Genomic DNA, 23,528 nt, shown 5'->3' with positions numbered 1-23,528 from the left:
CTCTCAGATAATTGACAGGTAATTAATTCTTTACCTACAACACTTGGCTCACTTAATCAGAACCATTTTACTCACCACCCTGCTTTCCTGGTGGTTTTCTCTTTCCTCCAAGTTCTGATCTGAATTATATAGAATTTACAGCCCTCACGGGTATGAGGAGGGCAGGGTTTAGAAGGTAAGTGTGTGGCAAGGAAGTTGAAGCAAATGAGCTTCCCTCATTTAGAAATAAGACTTCTAGAGAGATTTGGTCATAAAATAAGGAGAGATCTCAGCACCTTAAGGGAGGCAAGGGAATCAATGGAAGGGTTTGGTCATCTTATTTATCCCTTTTACCATAATTATTAGTACATTTGTCATCAAAATGTGAGGAGCTAGTGAATCTACAAGTAAGGCTTGGTGGAGTGCCCTTATTAGAAGGGTACGGGTCACGTCAAGGGCCCAAGAGCTTTGGAAAGGAGGAAGTACATCCCAGATTGAGGAAATTAACATGAGATGGCCTCCATCTTCTTAGTAGACAGGAATAGACGCTCCATCGCTCCTTAGAGGTTTTGACTGCATTGTTTACTGCCATACCCCTTAGAATAGTAAGGCACATCGAAGGCACTCAATAAATATTTGTTGAATGGGCGATTGAAAGGATAAGATTAGAAGAAGACTCTCTAGGGTAAGAGAATAGTTGTTCTAATAGCCTAATCAGATTTCGAACAGGCTTTCTTTGGGGGCATTTACATTCCTTCCATGTCCATAAACACTATTTACAATAAAGGAAAGATGTATGCCTTCTCACCAGATTATACCCTAGTATGCTCCCAGCCCATATGTGATCACTTCCATAGTTTTAACAGCCTCCCGACCACCACTGCCACCTGGTGGAAGGGCAGGGATTCACAAGTGGCACCTGGAATGAGACTTCCCTCAGGCAGCAACACCTGTAATTCTCCTTTTGTGATCATGCCCTTCTAGAAAGCTGGCAACCATGTGGTTCATCGAAAACAAGATAAGACTGTCCTGAACTCTCTCACTGTACAACTTTGTCCCCAGTGAAGGTTTAGGGTTCTACTCTTGCATTTCTTCTCAGAAAATAGGGTCAGACAGCCAAATGAAGGGTGACATTGATAAGGCCACATGAGCAGATCCTCCTACTGGTGGCTGTGGTGCTATGTACCTTGAAAAGCACTATACACATGCCAGTCATCACTCGCTGTTACCAGTGACCAAAAAGAGATAGGCTCTGAGGAGCTGACGGCTCTGAATGCTATACATACTCATTTGATAAGCCTTTCAAGCTCTGCATGAACTAGGTAAATAGATTCAAAAGTTTCAAGAGTACTAATTGATTCAAATTATTACAAGTGATATATGCTGTTTTTGATGGAATTCTGGTTCAACTGGAACCTTTGAAACAATGATACTGTAGATGTTTCCATTTGCAGCACACTATACTCATTGCTGTTTAGACTTTCTTTTTGAATAAAAAGGACAATTCAAGATAGCTTACTTATCTTCTTTTGGGGGTGGGTAATTATGAGCCATTTAGTTGAAGTCACTGTTATAAAAGAATGTTTCAGCAACAGCTATTATTGATTTCTATAGGTTATTACTAAAAGAGCTGTTGATATCATGTCTAAGCACAAAGCATGAAACCTTCCTATGTTTTTAATATTTTAACTTAAACATTCAGAAAATTTAATTTTTAATTAAAACATAAATACATGCATAAATCTTAAGTGAATTGTCACAAAACAGGCACACCTGTGCACCACCACCCAGGTAAAGAAATAGAACATAACCAGCACCCTGAAGTCCTCGCCCACACTCCTCTCAACCACTATGCTCTCTCCCCCAAAGGTAACCCCTACACTGACTTCTAAATCCATAGCTTAGTTTTGCCTGAGCTTTCTGTTTGTGTTGCTATAAATAAAATCATGCAGTGTGTAACTCTTTTTTGCCTGGCTTCTTTTGCTCAGTATTATGAGATTCAGCCATGTTGCTCAGAAAAGCTGCAGTTTGTTAGTTTTTGTTGCTGTATAGTGTTGTGTTGTATGAAGATGTCACAGTTTATATACAAATTCAACACCATCAGGTATTTGGTTTGTTTCCAGCTTGAGGCTATTACCAAAAATGCTTCTATGGGGCTTCCCTGGTGGCACAGTGGTTGGGAGTCTGCCTGCCGATGCAGGGGACGCGGGTTCGTGCCCCGGTCCGGGAAGATCCCATGTGCTGCGGAACGGCTGGGCCCGTGGGCCGTGGCCGCTGGGCCTGCGCGTCCGGAGCCTGTGCTCCGCAATGGGAGAGGCCACGGCAGTGAGAGGCCCGCATACCGCAAAAAACAAAACCAAAAATGCTTCTATGAACGTTCTTATATGTGTCCTTTGGTGAACATGGGCACACATTTCTTTTGGATATACATTTAGGTGTAAGTTGCTGGGCCATAGGGTAGGCATGTGTTCAAATGGGGTGATAATGCCAAACCGGTTTTTAAAGTGGTCATACTAATACTTGCACTAGCAGAGTGTCAGAGTTCCTGTTGCTTCACATCCTACCTATACTTAATATTATCAGACTTTTTTTTTTTCCATGGTCTAAATCAGCATTGTTTTAGGTCTGTGAAGATTGAGAAGTATAAAATACAGGGACTGCCTCGACCAATTATTGCATTTGCATAATTTTTAAGTGAATGCTCTTCCCTCTTTCAACCTGAAAAACTCCTCCTTTTCCTTCAAAATGTATCTCATCTGTCTCTGAAGGCTTCCTAGATCCCTTCCTGCAGTTAACCACTTCCACCTTTGAACCTCTTTTTTTTTTTAATTAATTATTTTATTTATTTATTTTTGGCTGCATTGGGTCTTCGTTGCGGTGCGCAGGCTTCTCATTGTCGTGGCTTCTCTGTTGCGGAGCACAGGCTCTAGGTGCGTGAGCTTCAGTAGTTGTGGCACATGGGCTCAGCAGTTGTGGCTCACGGGCTCTAGAGCGCAGGCTCAGTAGTTGTGGCGCACGGGCTTTAGTTGCTCTGCGGCATGTCATGTGGGATCTTCCCAGACCAGGACTCGAACCCGTGTCTCCTGCATTGGCAGGCAGATTCTTAACCAGGACTCGAACCCGTGTCTCCTGCATTGGCAGGAGGATTCTTAACCACTGCACCACCAGGGAAGTCCCTGAACCTCCTTTTCATAGCATTTATTATGTATGATGAATTTTTTAAAATCCCATTCTTATTAAGCCATTTCTTGGTGTAAGGGACTTCCTCATAGGCAGCCCCTTGCATATGGACATACTCCCTCCGTCCTACATATACAAAATGTGGCAAAATATTACCAATATTAAACTGCCCCTGATCTTTTAGCTATAAAAAATTTTCCTCTTTTTCTTGATCTTTCATAATATTCTCGATCAGCGCCTCTCAAGCTTTAATGTGCATATGAATCACTGAAGGATTATCTTGTCAAAATGTAAATTATGATTAAGGCAGATTCTGCATTACTAGAGCCCAGTAATGCCAATGCTGCTGGTCTTCCAAGTCTGCTGAGGAGACAGAGGTGAAGTCCCCGTTAGTGGGGGACTACGCCGGGGGGAGGGCCCCGCGGCTGCATCTCGCGGCCCCTCGGAGCTCGCGGCGGAGGAGGAGGCGGTGGCCGGGCCCAGGCCCCAAGGCCGCCGCGCCAACCCGCGCGGGCACCGGCAGTGACCCCCTAGCCGAGATGGGTATCCCGGGAGCGAGGCCGGAGACCTATCAGACTTTTAAACTTTAGCCATTTTGGTGAGTGTGTGTGTGTGTGTATTTCATTGTGGTATTAAAATACTGTATTTTAATAAACAACGATTGTGTTTCCTTTTATAGCAGAACAGAGGGAACCATATATAACTTAATAATGCTCATCAAAATATTTTTGGTACTGATTCCACATCATCCTATTTCCTTTTAAGCCCATCTCAATGAGCAGTCCATGTCCCAACTAGTATAAAAATAATAACATAGATATGTGACAGGTCCATCCATTTTTTTTCTAGCAAACAGAAGGATTCATCTAATATCTCCTCGAAATGAAACAAGATAGAAAAATGAACAGTCAACGACTATAAGCAGTAACAGAAAACAACCAGCTTAAAAAAAATGAAGTTGTAGAACAATTGAATATTACAGTTAGATTCATCTAATTCAACCAACTTGGAACCAGGAGAGGTTAAATGATCAAGACCCATATCGTTTGCAGACAGAGGTAGAACTAGAATTCTAGTCCATACACCCCTGGTCTTTTATAGGATACCCAAAATTTTATTCAATGTGCTTTCTTAAGTCTAAAATTTCTCTTTAAACTCAACTTAATTTCCCAGAGTCCAGATTAATTTTGTAAGTGCACTTAGTTAACCATGAAAGAACACTCTGTCCACATGTTGTAATTATATAGCCATGCTTTCTCTCTCTGACTAATTAGAAGACAACTCAACACTGAAATCCAATCTCAACAGAACATGCTATCTGGCTATCACTCTTCAGAAAGGCAAAGCAGTCTGCCTAAATTCTCACTACTTTCTTTGCCAGCAAGTCAAGGCTTAGAGTTTTATAAAGCAATCCATGTAAATACTCTGCTCTGTCTTCCTCTGAGGACTCAAGGGGGTCAGGGGGCTAGCTCTATAATGTGATGGCTTTCTTGTAGGAAGATGTCACCATTGACCCACAATCAATAGACCATGGACTTTGAATTATGGTTCTGCAATGATCTATATACATTGATCCAGAGCTTCTAGATGACAGATGGCACACAATTACAAATGTCTAGCCTCTGGCTACTGACCAAAATATAGCTAATTTATCCCTATAAAGTTCATGGTTTGAGGGCTTCCCTGGTGGCACAGTGGTTAAGAATCCGCCTGCCAGTGCAGGGGACATGGGTTGGAGCCCTGGTCTGGGAAGATCCCACATGCAGCGGAGCAACTAAGCCCGGGTGCCACAACTACTGAGCCTGCGCTCTATAGCACATAAGCCACAACTACCGAGCCCGTGTGCTGCAACTACTGAAGCCTGCGCACCCAGAACCCGTGCTCAGCAACAAGAGAAGCCACCACAACGAGAAGCCCATGCACCACAACGAAGAGTAGCCCCCGCTCACTGCAACTAGAGAAAGCCCGCACGCAGCAACAAAGACCCAACACAGACAAAATTAAAATAAATAAATTTATTTTTAAACAAAGAAGGAAAAGAAGACATTCTTGTCTTCTTTAAAAAAAAAAGTTCATGGTTTGAGTCTCTGCTAACAGCATCAGCAAACCATCTATAGACTCTAACTTTTACCATCTTGGTCTGGGAAATACAAGCTCTCCTCTATTTCACTGCGGTATTAATTTAAGGTATTGTATTTCCTTAAATCAAAAGCCCCAAAACAATGACGCACAGACATATTTAGTTTAACCATTGCAGTGTTTAAAATCTATTTGAATTAATGCCAACATTTGAGATCTAGAGAATTCACATAAAAATTCAGATTATCTGCCTTTCTTGAAATATCAAAAGCTCTAGCCATTCAGGGACCTTGTTCCTGGTAACAGCCAGGAGAAGCTGATGGGTGGCTTCCTTCGGTGGGGACATATTTCCCTAATCCACCAGTCTCCTGTCCAGGCCTCTTCACTCCTTTATGCTGCCTTCCTGGCCCCCATAGGCATTTGAATTTATGACTCCTGCCCTTATCAAATGGTATCAAGGCCAGGTTTCTGCCTGGAGCTCCATGCCAGGGCTTTGGCAGCAACTTGAAGAATCTCGAAACAGGCTGTGCGTGTAATTCCGGTCCCCTGCAGGGCCCTGCTGGATTGCCCAATGCTGTCCTTTGCCATGCTCTTTCCATGGGCTGGATATTGGCATAATACAGAGCTTCACTGACAGACAATGGGGATGCGTTCATTCAGGGAGATCTGGGACTTCTGTTATGCCCCAGGAGCCTGATTCCCATTTTCTCTTCCCAAGTACATGGGTAGAAACATGCTGAGAGACGTAGTTTAGCTTTCTCTAATCTGTAGAAAATTCAATTGGCAAGGTCTGCAAGCTTGGCTCTTCTTCTAAGCATCTGTATTCCCCATCCCCCAACCCCCATGAGTCAGTGCATTCAACAATGCTATTTAAAATTCAATAAATAAAGGCAAATGAAATTACAAAAATGGATCATCACTTATATAAAAAACCAACTAAACAAATCTGTTGCTCAAAATGTCAAGCATTCGGGGACTTTAATAAAATATTGAAAGTATGTTCCCTAGAGGAGATAAGCAATTCAAAAATAGGACATATGAGAACAGTACTAAGTGATCCTTCAAATACAAATGGCACCCCATGTCCTAATGGATACAGAACCATGTTACCTGATGTGATGACACATATCATGCAGTGGGAGTCTCTGGAGCCCAGTGGACAGCAGCTGTGCAGGATCTGAGGCTACAGATGTGAACAACAGTGGTCCATGGGAATCCACAGGAGAGATTAGTTCAATGTCATGTGGAGCCACGCTGTACAGGATTTACTGTTGTGAAAGTTTCCCAGAGTTCTAGTAACAATGGGTAGTCAGAACCTAGATTGTCTCAACCAGGGTAGAGCACTGTATGGGGTCCAGGACTGCATAGTACTACTCTTGTCTGTTGGGCCCTTCTTGAAGGAGTTAATGTATCCATCCTCTGTTTTCTTGAATTATCAGTGGTCATTGATCTTGTGACCTTATTTATTTTATTTATTTATTTTTTGCGGTACGCGGGCCCCTCACTGTTGTGGCCTCTCCCGTTGCGGAGCACAGGCTCCGGACGCGCAGGCTCAGCGACCATGGCTCACGGGTCCAGCCGCTCCGCGGCATGTGGGATCTTCCCGGACCGGGGCACAAACCCGTGTCCCCTGCATCGGCAGGTGGACTCTCAACCACTGCGCCACCAGGGAAGCCCTTGTGACCTTACTTTAAAGTAACTGCTCAGGTGTGTACCCACTTGGTGTTTTGTCCCCAAGCTCTGATGAGGTAATCCCATAAGGCTATCCATTCCATAGCTATTTTAGAAATCCCTAGAGAAGTTTGTTAGAAATGCAGATTCTAGGGCTCTACTCCCAGAGACTCTGACCAAGTAGGTCTTGATGGGGACCAGGAATTTACATATTAACCAATGCCCCAGGGGATTCTGATATATACGGTCTGTGGCCATACTTTGAGAAACGCTGTCTCAGAAGGCTGATGCCAACGCTTCATGGTTCCATCTCCAACATCAATTTTAAAAACATACTTTTGATGAATATAAAAATCCTGAATTCATGATAATATGAAACCCTCCTGTAATTATCGAGGTTGTACAACTCTGAAATTGGGGGGGGTGGCCTAGGCAAAAAAAAAGAGTTTACCCTGCCTTTCCCATATGACCCGTTTTTTGGGGGTAATCAAATAGTGTTTGAGAGAAAGACGAGTGATGTTTTAAAATTTGTAATTTATTTTACAGCTATGAAACAAGAGTTTAAGGAATGAGCATAAGTGGAAGCTAAAGCCATTCAGTGAAAGGGTAATGGCTAACTTGGTAGTGGAGGACACCACCTCAACCCACTAATAAAACCTAGAAAAATGGGACAAGTGTGCCATTACGGGCCTTGCAACGTGATGCATCAGAAGTATGGAAGGTTTTCTCGACCCAAAATTCAACTTGAATCTCCAGTTTATAGAAAACAAACAAGTTAAAAAAAGAAAAAGAAAGAAGTTAAATGAAGATAAAGAAACACACTAAATGCCAGTAAGGGGAAACAGACAAATCCAGAATGTGGGTCATTTTACAGGAGAAATTACCCAAATTCTACAACAAATCAGTGATCAGGTGAAGGAGGAGGATCGTTATCAAATAAAAGAGACTTAAAGACACAGCCAAATGCTATGTGTGGATCTTGTTTGGATTCTGATTGGAAAAAAACAACTGTAAAGAAAGAGTTTTGAGACAATCGGGAAAATCTGAACATAGACCTGGTATTAGAGGATAATAAAAAAAAATTATGAGGTGTAATAATGGCAAATAGTTATGTTTTAAAATGTTTTTATCAATCTAGAAATGCATACTAAAATTTTTACTGGTGAAATGACAATGTCTGGAATTTCCTTGAAAATGACTGAGTAAAAATAAAGGTGGGTGGGCAGATGAAATGAGATTGGCAAAATATTGCTAATTGCTGAAGACTGGTGCTGCGTATGTGAAGCTTCTCCTTATTTGGGGGTATGCTTGAAATTTTTCATAATAAGAAGTTTTTTAAAATATACTTTTGCTGTAGGCACTCATCCATTACAAGTCAGGGTAATGAGTCAAGAAGTTGAGGTTATTATTACTCAGGAATTAAGCACTCCCTTCTACTGGCAACTCCCCTATAAATGTCCAGAACTAAGTTTTCATATCCTGAAATCCATTTTTTTCTCTCACAGCCCAAAAAAGCACTGGTGGTTTTTTTCCCACATTATGGAACTCCATTTGCTATTGCTACTTTGGCTGCTCAAGAACCATTAAAAGACCTTTAAATCATCACTCATCTATTAAGTGAAAGAAAATCCTTGAGACTTCCCTGGCAGTCCAGTGGTTAAGACTTCACCTTCCAATGCAAGGGATGAGGGTTCGATCCCTGGTCTGGGAGCTAAGATCCCACATGCCATGCAGCCAAAAATCCAAAGCATAAAAACAGAAGCAATATTGTGACAACTTCAATGAAGACTTTAAAAATGGTCAACATCAAAAGAAATTTAAAAAAAAAAAAAGAAAGGAAGGGAGGGAGGGAGGAAGGAAGGAATAAAACCCTTGTCATTAAATTAAGGGAAAACCACTCTTCATACTCAGGAGTTTGGGGTGTTTAAAATGCACTATTTAGATAGTGAAAAAGTGTTGAAGCAAACATGGTTGTACTTTGTTGTAGCCTATGTCTAGAGGAAAAGAGGAGTCCTCTTAGAATATTTACAACCTACTTTGTTCTTGGTTACCTAACAGAAAATGGCTTCAGATTAAGAATTAAAATTTCCTGAATCAAGAAGTATTCTAATTAATCAATCTGAGCACATTTGTAAATGCTGAGGTCAATACTGTAAAGATTGGTGCAGTAATTTAATTCTTAGAGGCTATTTGGCTTTCATTGCCTTTAAAACTAAATTTGGCTACTTCACTCACTCCAGGGTGGCTAATTAACAACCACAACACAATTCTCCTGGCCATAATTCCTGCAAACGTCTAACTCCAACCCAGAAGACATCAGCCAGGGTATTAACTTAGGCCCTTTTTATTATAGTAAGCCTATAGTAATATTTCCAACTTTGTTTTTTAAAAGTCTTAGTCAATAATCTACCAGTTGCGAGCTTCCCTGGTGGCGCAGTGGTTGAGAGTCCGCCTGCCGATGCAGGGGACGCGGGTTCGTGCCCAGGTCCGGGAGGATCCCACATGCCGCGGAGCGGCTGGGCCTGTGAGCCATGGCCGCTGAGCCTGCGCGTCCGGAGCCTGTGGTCCGCAACGGGAGAGGCCACAGCAGTGAGAGGCCCGCATACCGCAAAAAAAATTAATAATAATAATAATAATCTACCAGTTGCTATTATGGCTTTTCTGTGAAATGTCAAGTGCTATTAAAATCAAGGTTTAGGGATACCTAGCAGAATTTCTCAAAGTGTATTCTGGGAATACCTGCATCAGAATCAACTGGTGGGTTAAAAATGCAAATTCCTGGGTCCCCTCTCCAATCAGACTACACCAGACTCTCCGCTGATAAGCCTGGAATTCTGCACCTTTAGCAAGTGTGGCAGGTAGTTCTTTCACACACTAAAGTCTGACAACCAAGTTTTCAACAATGTGAGGTTTCTCTCAAGTCTTTGAGAGAAGGATAAAGACACAAGTTGAACAGCAGCAGGAAAAAGCAATCAGCCAGCATGTGGAACACACCACAGCACAACTGACCTGTCCACCAGCTGATAAACACGTAAACAAAATTTAGTATGTCCAATCAATGGAATATTATTCTGCCATAAAAGGAATGAAGTCCAGCACTGCATAGCACTACTCTTGTTTGTTTAGCTTTGAAAACATTATGCTAAGTAAAAGAAGCCAGAAACAAAAGACCACATCTTGTATTATACAATCCCATTTATGTGAAATGTCCAGAATAGGCAAATCCAACGAGACAGGAAGTAAATTAGTGGTTGCCAGAGGATGTGGGGAGGAGAGAGGTAGTGAGTGGCTGCTAGTGGGTGAGAGTTTCTTTTTGGAGCGATGAAAATGTTCTGAAATTAGATAATGGTGATGATTGTACAACTCTCTGAATACTAAAAAATACTGAATTGCACACTTTAAAAGGGTGAATTTTATGGTATCTGAATTATATCTCCAAAACTGTTATTTAAAAAGTTAAAGGTGTTGGAATAAAAAAAAAAAAAGAAAAGAAAAAAAGGAGGACATTTTTTTCTTCACCAGAAGAGGCTTAAGCTTTGAAGACATAACTAAATACAATAAGTAAACCTTGTTTGAATCTTGATTCAAACAAACTGTAAAACAGACATTTTTAGACAATGGGGGAAGTCGAATATGAATTTGGAATTATTGTGTACTTTCTTAACAATCATGCTGGCATTGTTGTCAGGTACGATTATGTCTTTTGAGATTAATACTGAAATATTGAGGGGTGAAATAACATGATATCTGGGGGTCTTCTTTAAAATATTTCAAGAAAAAAGGTAGATAGATGAAACAAGTATGCAAAATAAATGCTGGTTTTGGTTGATAGCTGTTGACTGGAAGATAAATACACAGGGACTTGCTGAATTTTATCATTGGGCATATTTGGGAATTTTCATGATAAAAATTTAAGAATGAAGGAACTCAGGGCTTCTTGATTATTTTAATGTGTTGTGATTCCAAAAATTTCAGTTGTACCTGCAGTGTTAGGGTGAGATTGAAGGGCAAATATTAGAGGCAGGTTCTTACTTTTTAGCTTTTCAACAGGAAAAGGTCAGAGGGAGAATTGAGAATAATTCCGTAAACTCAGAGAAATTAATGGACAGACTAGAAAGGCACTGAGCTCAAAGTTCCTTGGTCATTTTTAGAAAAGAGAAAAGCGGGACTTCCCTGGTGTCGCAGTGGTTAAGAATCCACCTGCCAATTCAAGGGACACGGGTTCGAGCCCTGGTCGGGGAAGATCCCACATGCCGCGGAGCAGCTAAGCCCACGCGCCACAACTACTGAGCCCGTGTGACACAACTACTGGAGCCCATGCACCTAGAGCCCGTGCTCCGCAACAAGAGAAGCCACCGCAATGAGAAGCCCCTGCACCGCAATGAAGAGTAGCCCCCGCTTGCCGCAACTAGAGAAAGCCCACACGCAGCAACGAAGACCCAATGCAGCCAATAAATAAATGAATAAAAAAAATTTTTAAAGGCCACTTTAAGTTCTAAGAGGATAAAATTCTTGTTAACCGAATATTCAGTTGATATTTACTCTAAGCAATGCATTAACTTCACATCAAAACAAATTTGTACTTTGATGTGCTGTGCTGGACTTAGGATTTTATTGAGAACTTCCTAATTTTATAATCTTGTTAAAGATTTAGTTGTCTTAAAAATCTAATACTGTACACACACACACACACACACACACAAGTTAATGCTGAATCTTTGACCAGGGAATTAACCCAAATTGCCATATCTTTCTTATGGGAGCATACTACTTGTTTTCGATCACTGATTTCAGTATTTTTATAGAGTGTGGCCTATCTGCTTCATAATCAGATGCAATTTCCTTCTCAAATGTCACCTGGCCTGACTGATAACCATCTTGCCACATGATAATTAGGACTTGGGGAAAAATTGTTTTAAGTGAGTTTAAGTGTGTGAAATCACCTTGACTAGGAAATCCTCTGCCTGGGTGTCAGAAATCTCGGACATGTGAATTACAAACATTTTTTTAGGTTATTGATATTGAGGAAGTTGGTTGCAGTGCCCTCTTTATGAAGATCCGTGGAGGAAATTTCCTTCCGGAATCTTTGTGCTTCTCTTGAGTGTCTCATTTGTTTCCATTTTCTGATTTTCGCATTGACTGCTAAGCAGCTCAGAGCAAAATTTTTGGCCTTCTTTCAGCAAGTGTACAGCGCTTCATGGGTTATAGTCTGTGTACTAGCCCCAGACTTTTATCTTATTTTTCCTGCAATCCAATTTCCTCACTGTTTTTAAAATATCATTGTAATATAGTCTTATAAACTACATTCATATTCTTTTTGGACTAAAATGGGATATAAACAATGAGTAAATGAATGAACAACAATAAATTATTAAAAATTGCAAATATCAAAACAAATACAAAAATATTACAAGTCATTTTCATGTTGCTGGTTAAATCCATCTCACTTTTCACATGTACCACTTCTTTCTTTATACATGGATGTCAGCCTCTCTTCTGACATTTATCAACTATGAACGAGCTGGGCTTTACCACAAAAATGGGACTAAGAGAGCTTCAGGTTTATTATTAGGACTTTTCTACATTGGAAAAAAGAAAGTGGATTAAAAAAGGTCTGAGGAAGGGGACTTCCCAGGAAGTCCAGTGGTTAAGACTCCACGCTTCCATTGTAGGGGGCGCGGGTTCAATCCCTGGTCAGGGAACTAGGATCTCATATGCCACACAGCACAACCAGAAAAAATTTTTTTAAAAAAAGGTCTGAGGAAGATACTAGGAGTAATGTGTTTCTGTGCAAGGCAGTAAAAAAGAAGAGGAACATCTATCTTCCTACAGCCAGGGTCATGTTGTTTATTCTCAGCTTGGCAATCCAGAGCCTGCTCCCTGCTACAGAGTCTCTGTTTGGAAGACTCTGAGAGAAGAAGGATGAAGGGACAGTGAACGGGTGTTCCCTCTGCCACCTTAACCCATTTTACTATGATCTTATGAATATCTGCAAGGTAGTGACTGGCTGCTAGGATTTACTGATAAATTTTATTACATTTCTTTTCGTCAAATCATCTTAATCACATCTTTAAACCACAGCTTGGGGGCTTCCCTGGTGGCGCAGTGGTTGAGAATCTGCCTGCCAATGCAGGGGACACGGGTTCAAGCCCTGGTCTGGGAGGATCCCACATGCCGCGGAGCAACAAAGCCCGTGAGCCACAACTACTGAGCCTGCGCGTCTGGAGCCTGTGCTCTGCAACAAGAGAGGCCGCGACAGTGAGAGGCCCGCGCACCGCGATGAAGAGTGGCCCCAGCTCGCCGCAACTAGAGAAAGCCCTTGCACAGAAATGAAGACCCAACACAGCCAAAAATAAATAAATTAATAAACCACAGCTTGCATCAGGTCCTATCATCCTCCATTTTAAAATGCTTGAACATCTACACACTACTATATATAAAATAGATAACTAATAAGGACCTACTGTATAGCACAGGGAACTCTACGCAATACTCTGTAATGACCTATACAGGAAAAGAATCTAAAAAAGAGTGGATATATGTATATGTATAACTAATTCACTTTGCTGTACAACAGAAACTAACACAACATTGTAAACTAACTATACTCCAATAAAAAATTAATAAAAAATAAATAAAATAAAATGCTTGAACGGCTTTCCATTGTTCTCAGCATAAAACACAAACTCCCCCAGGGCCTCCTGCATGGTCTAGCCCCAATCTCTTATCAGGCCACTCTGCTCCTACATCCGTAAGTTCCATTTACACTCTGGGTTCCTTAACAGGTCAAGCGCTTTCCAGTCTACCTCCCGGCTCTACCATAAGCTGTTCTTTGTGCCTGTAGACCCCCAACTCCACTGGAGATGCCTACCTTGATCAGCCAATCAAACGCAGGCCACTTGTTTCCCTTCGCTCCCGACTCCACCCACCTGAGGAGAGCAATGTAGTATAGCATTTTGAGGGGCTCTGCCTTCAAACTGTTAGGGTTCAAATCCAAAATCCACCACTTGTTAGCTTCTCTGTTACTTTGGAAAGTTACTCGACATGTCTCGGCTTCCCCACCTATAATGTGGGGATGATTAAAAATATTTTGAGGATTAAATTTGTTAACAGAAGGTAAACTCTTAGAACAGGAATAGAAGTTCTCACTTTAGCACATACTCCAATTTAAACCCACTTAATCGTCTGCCAAGTTTGAGTCCGTCACCTCGGGAAGGATTATAGTGCCTCCCTCCCTCCCTCCCACCTCACCCCCAACATAGCCCCCCCGCGCCACTCCCACCCCTCCAACATACTTATTGAACGCTGCGAATGAATGAACAGAGAGCATGAAGAAAGGAGGCTGGTCCTCCCAGGTTTAGGAGGGACCATGGGGTGAGAGTGTTCAAGAAGCTTACAGTTTAGCAGGACAGGTTCTAAACACATACTGAACTTGTGTAGTCGTAAGAAGGGGAATCTCTTGGGTCCTGCCTCAGCCCTGGGGTAACTGCTAGAGCCTCCTAAGGAGAGTCCAGAGGAAGGCACGTTGGCCTCAGAGAACCAGATCCACGAGCGCCAAAGCCTGGGGAGGTGTCAAGACTCCTGGAGCTTCCGAGAAGCTTGCTCCGCGTAGGCTTAGCTCATGCTGCCGCCACGGAAAGACCAGAAAGACCCCTGCCGGCAAGGGACCGCGGGCACCAATGGCCGGACCCGCACCACCCGCCTCCGGAGACTTCCCGGGGATTGGCTGCCCGCCCCGCCCCTACCCCCTCCTTCTCCTCCTCCCGCCCCGCCCCTATCCCCTCCTTCTCCTCCTCCCGCCCCGCCCCTACCCTCTCCTTCTCCTCTTCCCGCCCCGCCCCGCCCCGACTGCAATGTCTCGGCGCCGCACGCCCGCATCGCCCTCAGTCTTGCTGAATTGAGCGGTGAGTGTGGGTCAGCGCAGTGAAGGGGCGGGGGGATGGCACTCGGCCGGTCCCCGGGCCCGGGTGGGGCTGGGCTTGCCCCGTGTCCCCTCGAGCTTTGCCCGCCCGGAGCTCCACTGTTCCCGGCGGCCAGAACGCAGGGGTAGAGCAGCCCTCGGCGGCCTGGGGGGGGCGGGCGACCGTGCCCGTCTCGGGGCCGCGCTAGGCACACGCGCCGCGCCGAGCCGCCCCGAGGCTTCCCGGCGGCCAGGCCCGGGCGCGGTAACAAGTTTGCGCTTTGCTTCCCCAGGGCGCAGCCGCGGCTACTTTTCAGCGGTTTCGGGCCAGGCCCAGCGGCGGCGGCAACAGCGGGTCTCGGACCGACCGTGAGCCTGGGGAGTTTGTCTCCAACGACTGTGGGTGCAGCGGTCTGAGTTCTAAACGCAGGTATGTCCCCGTCCTTGAGTGAGGTGAAATGACCCGGGCCCGAGCACGTGGCCAATGGCGACCGGAGGGTTCCCAAGCACGTGTTTGGTGCAAAGGCCCGAATCCGGCCCTCCTTTAACAAAGGAAACGGACGTTCACAAGCAGAACAGCTGCTTCTAGTGGGTTTTCAGACTCGGTTAAAGAAACTGCTGAGGTCCACGGACACTGACGAGAGGAACGCAGGAAATCGTAGAGAACCCTGTGAAAAACCCAAATCGCCCTTTCTTGTGCCCTTTTAAGGTTGACGCAGTGCCTTAAGAGGCTAACACAGAAGGGTAAAGAAAGTCTCCATAAAACCCAGAGAAGAGATTGTAGAACTCCTCTTTGGATCCTGTCTGGAGTCACAGCTGAACCAGAAGGTTTTCATTGTTTTAGCACCTTAGTGATATTTGTACAGTTAATAGCAAAGTGATAAACTTATCCTTAGGTTTGACGGTACCTTCAGGCCTGCTTTTTAGACTCCTCTGGGGATACCATGCAGTATAGAGTATTTGGATCTTGTGGTCATCTCTGAAGGTGGAAAAAAATCTAGATGATGGAACAGGTGTACAAAAGGCTTTTTCTGGATATCCTTTGAGACAAACTGAAAAGAATACCTCAAAGGTTTTTTTGTTTGTTTGTTTTTCTCTATTCAGAAAGGTAATTTTAAAACTTTTCTTTTTATAGGTTGAAGACTACAAGTACAAGCCAGTGAAGCTGGAATGCCCTGACACTGGTATTTTAGCTGACTTAAACCAACTATCACTCTGCAGTTGACAACACACAAGTGCCTCCAATGAGGTCAACTATTCTCACATAACTTGTAGCAACCATGTATCTGCACTGGCTTGGGAGTTTAAGGCAGTGGGGTAGTGCTGGTGGTTTAACTCTCACAACTCTGTGAAGTGGATACTGTAAAATTACAGATGAAGCAGTAGTTCAGGTAGTGAATTGAGATTCCATCACATATGCCTAGCCCTGAACAGGGAGCCTCATATGTACCTTTTTGGCTATGTAAACTATGAAAAGTCACTTATCTCTTGAGATTTAGTGTCTGGTTAAACGGTAGAAGTATTCAGATGGGGATTAGGTCAGTTTGGGGGCGGGGAGTGTTAAGGACCAGAGACTTACTGTTGAGAACATAAGCTCTTTATAGTATGTAATTACATTGAACCTAAAAGAAGTCAAAATTTGATACAAAAGGAGCATCCATCAGCATGTTAAATGCTTCTGATGAATGTAGCATAATGAGCTGTAAAAAGGAATTTAAAGGACGCAATGATGCTAGATAGTTAGAATTTGAAAGTATTGGAGGTGACGGGAAAGTTTTCATATGGGAAGAAATGTGTCAGTGTAGCAAGATTAACAGCCCAGTGTGTGCTAGGAGTTACTCCTGTTGATCAGCTCTGAATGTTTACAAATACCTCATTTTCCAGAAGTCTTAAAGGTATTCACCTTGGGTTCATTTTTAATGCTTATTTCAAAATATTGTTTTAGCCTCTTTTTAAACGTCATTTCTTTTTATATTCCATATTATTCTGTAAAATCTAGCTTCCTAATATAGGAAATTTATTGAACAAATGTTAGTGTAATTGCTAGAGGGAAAACAAGATAAGGGAAATAGGAAGGGCGTGTATATGCACTGAGTGGAGGACATGATAATTTCAGATGGAGCTGGTCGGAGAATGACTAACTACAGAAGACCTGAAAGAGCTGCGGGAGATAATGTGGTTATATACAGTTGATCCTTGAGCAACATGGATTTGAACTTTATGGGTCCACTCATACACAGATAATTTTCATTTGTAAGTACTACAGCACTACATAGTCCATGGAGGGCCATCTATAAATTATGCAGATTAACCCCTGCATTGTGCAAAGGTCAACTGCATATATTTGGGTGAAGAGCATTTCAGGCAGAGGAAAAGTAAGTGCAAAGGCCCTGGGGAGGGATGTGTTTAAAGGTTTGGGGGGAAAGCAAGGTGAAGATGCAGAGAAGTGACCTTACGGGAGGATCTGACAGCAGTTTGTGTGCAGGGCTAAGGTGTATATTTTAGACCATTCTAAGATGGCAGCTTGCTTTCTGGCCTCTCAGGCCTCTGAATGCTGTAACTTAACCTAGAATGCACCCATACACTTTCCCACGTTTCTATAAGCACTGTCTTCCCTCCCAAGTGCTCTTGTTATGGATTTCTGTAGCACCCTGTAATGGCCTTATCGTACTTGGAAGCACATTTTGTAGTTGCCTGTGAGCTTGCCTAATTGCCCCTGCCCATAAAGTCCCTCTTGGTTCCCACTATATTCCTGGGGTCTAACCAAGTGCCTGGCATACTATAGGTTCTCAGATATTTAACTTGAGCCCTAAACCCATGATGACTATAGTACAAGGAGCAGTATCATTTATAATTAAGTTTAGTACTATCGTTAATTGTGTTGGAATGAATTATAAATTTCACTCAAGTGGGTGGCTTACTTAGAAGTGGCATAATAAGAGCCTAGATTCAGATCCCCACCCTGTATGATCTTAGACCAGCTACTTCTTAACTTCAATTTCTTTATCTGTAAGTTGATAATAATGACAGTTACTAAAAATACCCTGGTGAGTAGTAAGCACTTAGTAGTGCTATAGGGCCATTTTGACAATACCGTATGATCACTGTAATATTGAATCAAAATGAAAATGCTGATATTTGATATTTATATGGTACTAAAATGCTGGCTTTAATGTTCATAAAAAACGATACAGCACCTCCTAGGGCCAGGTACTATTCTAGGTGAACACATCCATGAACATAGCAGATCAGTGGATGTGATTGCGACTGGTCCATTGACGGAGGCCTCCAGTGTAAAGGCTTGTGATGCTTCCTTAATTGAGTGCTGTGACTAGTTAGCAGTGTGGTGGTGGAGAGGGTATTCGGTAGGCTAAAAGCCTAGATGAAGTGACTTCAAATGCTAACTACAAAAGTCTGAAGGCTCTAGCAAAGATCCCAAGGATGACCACTGGTTTCACAAATGGCTCCACTCCACTGAGTCCTGGTGTTGGTTCTTTGCCCCTTGAGGAGTTACTTGGGCTGGGTAGACAGGTGGAGACCCTGGGTCTGCCACAGATCCTCCCCCTCCCACTAACCAACTTCAGCCAGTTACAGTCTTGTTCATACTTTGATTTTCCAGATAATTTTTTTTTTTTTTTTAGTAACAAGGCTTTTGGCTAAAAAGCTTGAAGTCCACTAGACTAAACAATAGCAGGTGAAAGATGTGAGCAGTTTTATAGCCAGGGGGTAAAACTTTGGAGGAAAGACAAAACACCTCTTTAGTTGCTTTGGAGTCCAGAGTTTAGAACTATAGAAACACTAGATCTGCGCTGCCCAGTAGGACAGCTCTTAGTCACACGTGGCTATTTAAGGCAAAACTAAAATTAAAAAATCAGGCCCCCAGTTGCATTAGCCCCGTTTCAAGCCCCTAGCCCACCTGTGGCTAGGGGCTACGGTACTGGACAGCAGATACAGGACATTTCCATTGCTACAGAAAGTTTATTGGCAGTACTGTTCTAGAGGTTATATGGTGAAGACAGAAGGAAAACCTAGAGAGATGGTGTAGTAGGCCCCAAAGAGATCAGATTCTCGAACCTGTAAATGTTACCGTATTGGAAAGAGGGTCGCTGCAGATATGATTAAGGGTCTTGAGATGGGGAAACTATCCTGGATCATCTCTGTGGGCAGGCAGGAGATTCCATGAACAGAGGAGGCCATGTGAAGCAGCAGATTTAATGTTGGCCTTGAGATTGGAGTGATGCAGCTTCTAGCTGAGGGATGCTGGCAGCCACCAGAAGCTGGAAGGTGTGAGGAACATGTTGATTCCCGGTCCCCCAGAGCCTCCTGGGGGAGCATACACTTGATTTGATCCAGTGGAGTTGATTTCTTACTTCTGGCCCACAGAATTGTGAGAGAATACATGTCTGTTGTCTCAGTAAGCCACCAAGTTTGCGGTAATCTGTTACAGCAGCCTCAGGTATCCAATACTGATGGAAAGCTTAAGATCACAAATACAGCCAGAGCTGGAACCTCACCACACCACACCACACCACCTCCTATGCTGTGTTTTCACTAGTACCTTACTGGTGGGTAGGTGAGGGTAGATCTTAACTGTTAGTCAATTTAGAAATTTTCAGAGGTATGGCAATTGTTAAAATTTACTTAGATTTGCATCACAAGAGTTATCAGCATGTGGCTAAAATATGGAGGATTAGCAAATACTTCATAATAAAATACAGATTATCAAAACAAGTATAAGAAATCAATGTATGATTTATTGGAGTGTCATTTATGTATACTTTTAATAAATTTCATTACACAGTACAAAACACCATCCAAAGTTCAAGTTGTAAAAATCTGGTAACGAAACTAAAACAATAGGAAAAAATTATGTTGGTTATATAATTTTTGCCTTGTAGGCCATACAGCTTTGGCTAGCAGCGTCCCAGAGGTAACACAGACTTGTCTCATGTTTCCACAAAATGTAAAACTGAATTTCTGGGAGGTTTAACAAAAACAGTATTAACTAATAGGGTCACTACCACAGGGCTATGACTTGTCATCCATACACTGGAATTTTGATGTACTGAATATCTAGGTTACAACAGTACTGATACTGAATAATGGCAGCTTCATGCTAGAGACTGGTAAGGAAACTAGGGCAAAGACCCAAGTTTCTGAATAAGAAATTCACACTTGTTGAACTCAGTGTTCTTATGGGACCATCACACTCAGTCAAATAAAACATGGAAAACCTGAAGGTCAAAACTCAGTCCTTGTTGAAAAGATTGTGTGTTGTTTACATGTTGCTATTCACAGTATTGCCTTTTGAAACTCTTCTCAACCTATGGAATCTCATTCTGATGAAAGAAGTTAGGATCAAACTGAGCCCTATTTGTCTACCTTTCATACCAAGTTGCAGACCTGAACAGTTTATATCTGAAAATTTATTTAAAATTGGAATTTACATAACGAATAGGAGGTTTCATTAACTTTTGACCAAAATCAGGTCCTGACTGGGGGCTTGGGGGAGGGGGGGTAGAAGAGGAAAGTGTCATAAACTGCCCACCATTCCTTGCAGTCTCTTCTGATTCTTTTCTTGCTAACAGACTTGAATACCTGTTTCCAACGTCTCCCACAACAGAAAAGTTTCATTATTACAAGTCTGAATATTTCTGCCTAAAAGTGGCCACGATTTTTTGAGATGTTTCCACATATTACATTGATCTCTAGCTCCCTGTTTAAGGTTTAACTCCCAGCCTGCAGGTAACCCGATATTCAAATGAACTCGACTTGAAATTAGAAATGCTCCCATGTTGAGTTCCTCATTCTGAGCTAATGATTTGCTAGGTTCCTCCTAATAAACTTCTAGCTCCATGCTATCTACTTGCACACTCAACTCTACAGGTTTCACTCTGCTTAAATCACTGTTAAGTGGCTTAAACCTACAGAGCCAATGAAAAATGTCTGAAGAAGCTCAGCTCATTTTAGCTTCTCCAAAACCAATGAAACAAAATTGTAGGCCTGCCCTGAATATGCACCCAAGTGGCAGGTTCCTGTGCAAGCTCTATTTTGGTTTGGCCTCTACAGGATCACTGACCACAACAGCAGGAGAGATCATCTTGCTAGAAAATTTCTTCAGGTGCAAGTTTTCTTTCAGAATGAGTTGGTCTAAGTTTTTACCCGTTTTTTTCTTAGTTGGTTATTTGAGCAAAACAAATTACGACCCTCTCAGTTTGCATATGTCCCGTGGTGACTGGCCAGCCACTTCTTGCATCATCGTGGGTATCATCTCTGCCTTCTTTGAACCTTTTATGCCAAAGACTCTTGCTCTTGACATTACTTCACCATAAACTACATTTAACATTTCAAGTGTCTCACTTGCAGATTTACTTAACTTTACACAAAGTTTAATGTGCATTCTTTGCTCTAAATTATGGTCACTCATTTTTATGGTTGAAAAAAAAACCTGTCATATCTACTCACAAAGATAGCTGGCAACCTTGAAAGCACTGTTGTGGCCAGCTGAAACGTGTTATAATAATATCCATGCAGCAACCACTCATCTGATGTCAAAAGCCACACATGAAAACTTAGTCAAAATGAAAACAGAAGAGTGCAAATAATCTTTGAAATACATTAACGATGTGCAGGGAGCATTTACCCCTACCCTCCCCCCGCAAAGAACCTAAGATAAAAATACATCCTAATGACATTATGGAAGCTGCCACCTGGCTTGGCTGTATATTTAGAATGAGCTAGTTCAAAATCTTTTTTCTAATTGATAGGCCAAATGCAAGATACCAAAATAGTTTACTCCCAAATACATAACAAGGGAATGGATGCTGTTGTCTCCAGTCTGCTTTCAATTTTGGTTATATACCAAGAAGCAGAGTTGCGGGATCATATGGTAACTACTTTTTTGACAAGCAAACTGTTCCATGGCAGCTACACCATTTTACATCCACCAGCAACGCACAAGCGTGCCAGTTTCTCCAGCTTCTCTTGTTATTTTCTACCAAGTTTCACAGTGGTACATGAAAATTCAGGTATCTACAGGTCTAAGTATTTTCGCAATCCTCGTCTGCCTTTCCCCCCGCCCTTCTTGGCAGTGCTTTTTCTTCAGTGAAAATACAGACTCAGGCTCAAGACTTTTAGTTAATATTAAGTATAAACTACTTTAAAATAACTTTTTGTTGTTTGCCATGCGCAAGAATTCAATACATATTGACACGCTCCTTTACTGGAGGAATCTGCATTACCTTTTTAGGAGGTGAATAGGGCTGCTTTTAAGTGTCTGCATTAGAAACGAACTTCAAAATGTAGATGTGACCTTATCCTCCCTTAACTATCGGTACAGCAGCCGAATAAGCACGAGCTAGAAACAGGCTGGGACAAGAACCGACCATTTAAGCAAGGCAATTCATTCCTCTAAGCATTGTATCTCACCGTACTGCGTGCACTCAAAAGTGCGTTAACCATAGAACCACAAACTCGCCCACTATTTTTAATTCAAATGTCCCTTCCAAGGTTGCAAACCGTTCAACACAGACGGAGCGAGCGTCAGTACCCGGCAAGGCCCAATCAGGTCGCGCTTTACTACCTTGGGTTCCTCCTGCTAAGCGGCAGAAGAGCCGCGCGGACCGCGAATCTCCGCCCGGCGGAGGATAAGGCATGGGAACGCGAGGAAAAGCCCGAGCTCGGGTGGCTAAGAGAGCCCACGGCCCGGGCCCCGCCTCACCTCCGCCTCGGGCACCGCAGGTCCGGGGTTCGAGACAGGCAGCTACCTGCCTGCGGCTAGTCAAACTCCCTGGCCGCGCCCACTGTCCCTGGACGCCACTCGGCCCAGGTTGGGAGCGGACGGACGCTACCAGGGGGTCCGAGGTACCGGAAGTGGGCAAACCCCTCGGCAGCGAAACCAAGTGCCCAAGGACCGGAGGAAGACCCGCACCCTCGCGAGAGTTCTGACAAGCCCCCACAGGCCGCGAGAGCCCTGGGGTACGCGGTCTGCCAATCACCAGATGGAGGCGGTCCTGGGCGCACCCAATTGGCTAAACACGGGAAAGCTCGCGTCCCGTTGGCATCTTTTCCGGCCCCAACTTCACCTCCTCAGCTTGAATCCCCGCCCCATTTAGCGGCCCCGTATCTCAGCTGAGGAGGTGGGGAGCAGGAGGGGAAATGCCTACGCTTCCCCCCAGTTCCTAGTGCAGGAGCTCGGGCTACCTGAGTAGAATCCCAGCTCTTCACCCTAGAAATGGCATTTTAGGACCATTTCACGCCCAGATTCTGACATGACCTGTCTCGTTCCTAAGCTCAGCATTCTACCCTGTGTCCCCAAACTGACCCAGTCCTGGGCAGAGAGCTGATTTTACCTGTGCTTGGGAGAAAACAGGCTTCCATGGACTTTGCCAAATTAAAATATTTCTCTAAAAGCTTTCTCATCTCCATACCTACGTCTTGCTCTGCATAGTATGCAGTGAGAATTAAATTTAAATTGCTTTTTTTTTAACAATCGCTAATCCTCCTGTGCCTTAACTCATTAAATCATCAAAATAATCATCAGTGAAGTAGGTACTGTTAATATTTTTCAAGTGAAGAAACCAGAAGCACAGGGGAATTTAGTGACCTGCCCAAGTTCTGTGTTTGCTCTCCAAATAGGAACTATACTCTGTCCTCTTCACCCCTATCTCCCTTACTTTATTTCGGGACTTCATAATTGTTGGATTACTTCTACAAACAG

The 23,528-nt window shown here is 43.1% G+C and overlaps 1 long non-coding RNA gene and 1 other non-coding gene across 2 annotated transcripts; both read left to right on the top strand.

The window, feature by feature from the left end:
* The first annotated feature begins 14,709 nt into the window (after positions 1-14,709).
* Positions 14,710-19,540, top strand: LOC125964238 (uncharacterized). Its single transcript, XR_007477033.1, has 3 exons — positions 14,710-14,813; positions 15,103-15,239; positions 15,945-19,540. It is a non-coding gene; the product is annotated as an uncharacterized LOC125964238 (long non-coding RNA).
* On the top strand, positions 15,506-15,627 carry LOC117200842 (small nucleolar RNA SNORA26). The gene has a single exon (XR_004482567.1). It is a non-coding gene; the product is annotated as a small nucleolar RNA SNORA26 (small nucleolar RNA).
* Positions 19,541-23,528: the final 3,988 nt, after the last annotated feature.

This window comes from Orcinus orca, chromosome 4, assembly GCF_937001465.1.
Source record: "Orcinus orca chromosome 4, mOrcOrc1.1, whole genome shotgun sequence".
Lineage (NCBI taxonomy): Eukaryota > Metazoa > Chordata > Mammalia > Artiodactyla > Delphinidae > Orcinus > Orcinus orca.
This window is presented reverse-complemented; position numbering and strand designations above follow the sequence as displayed.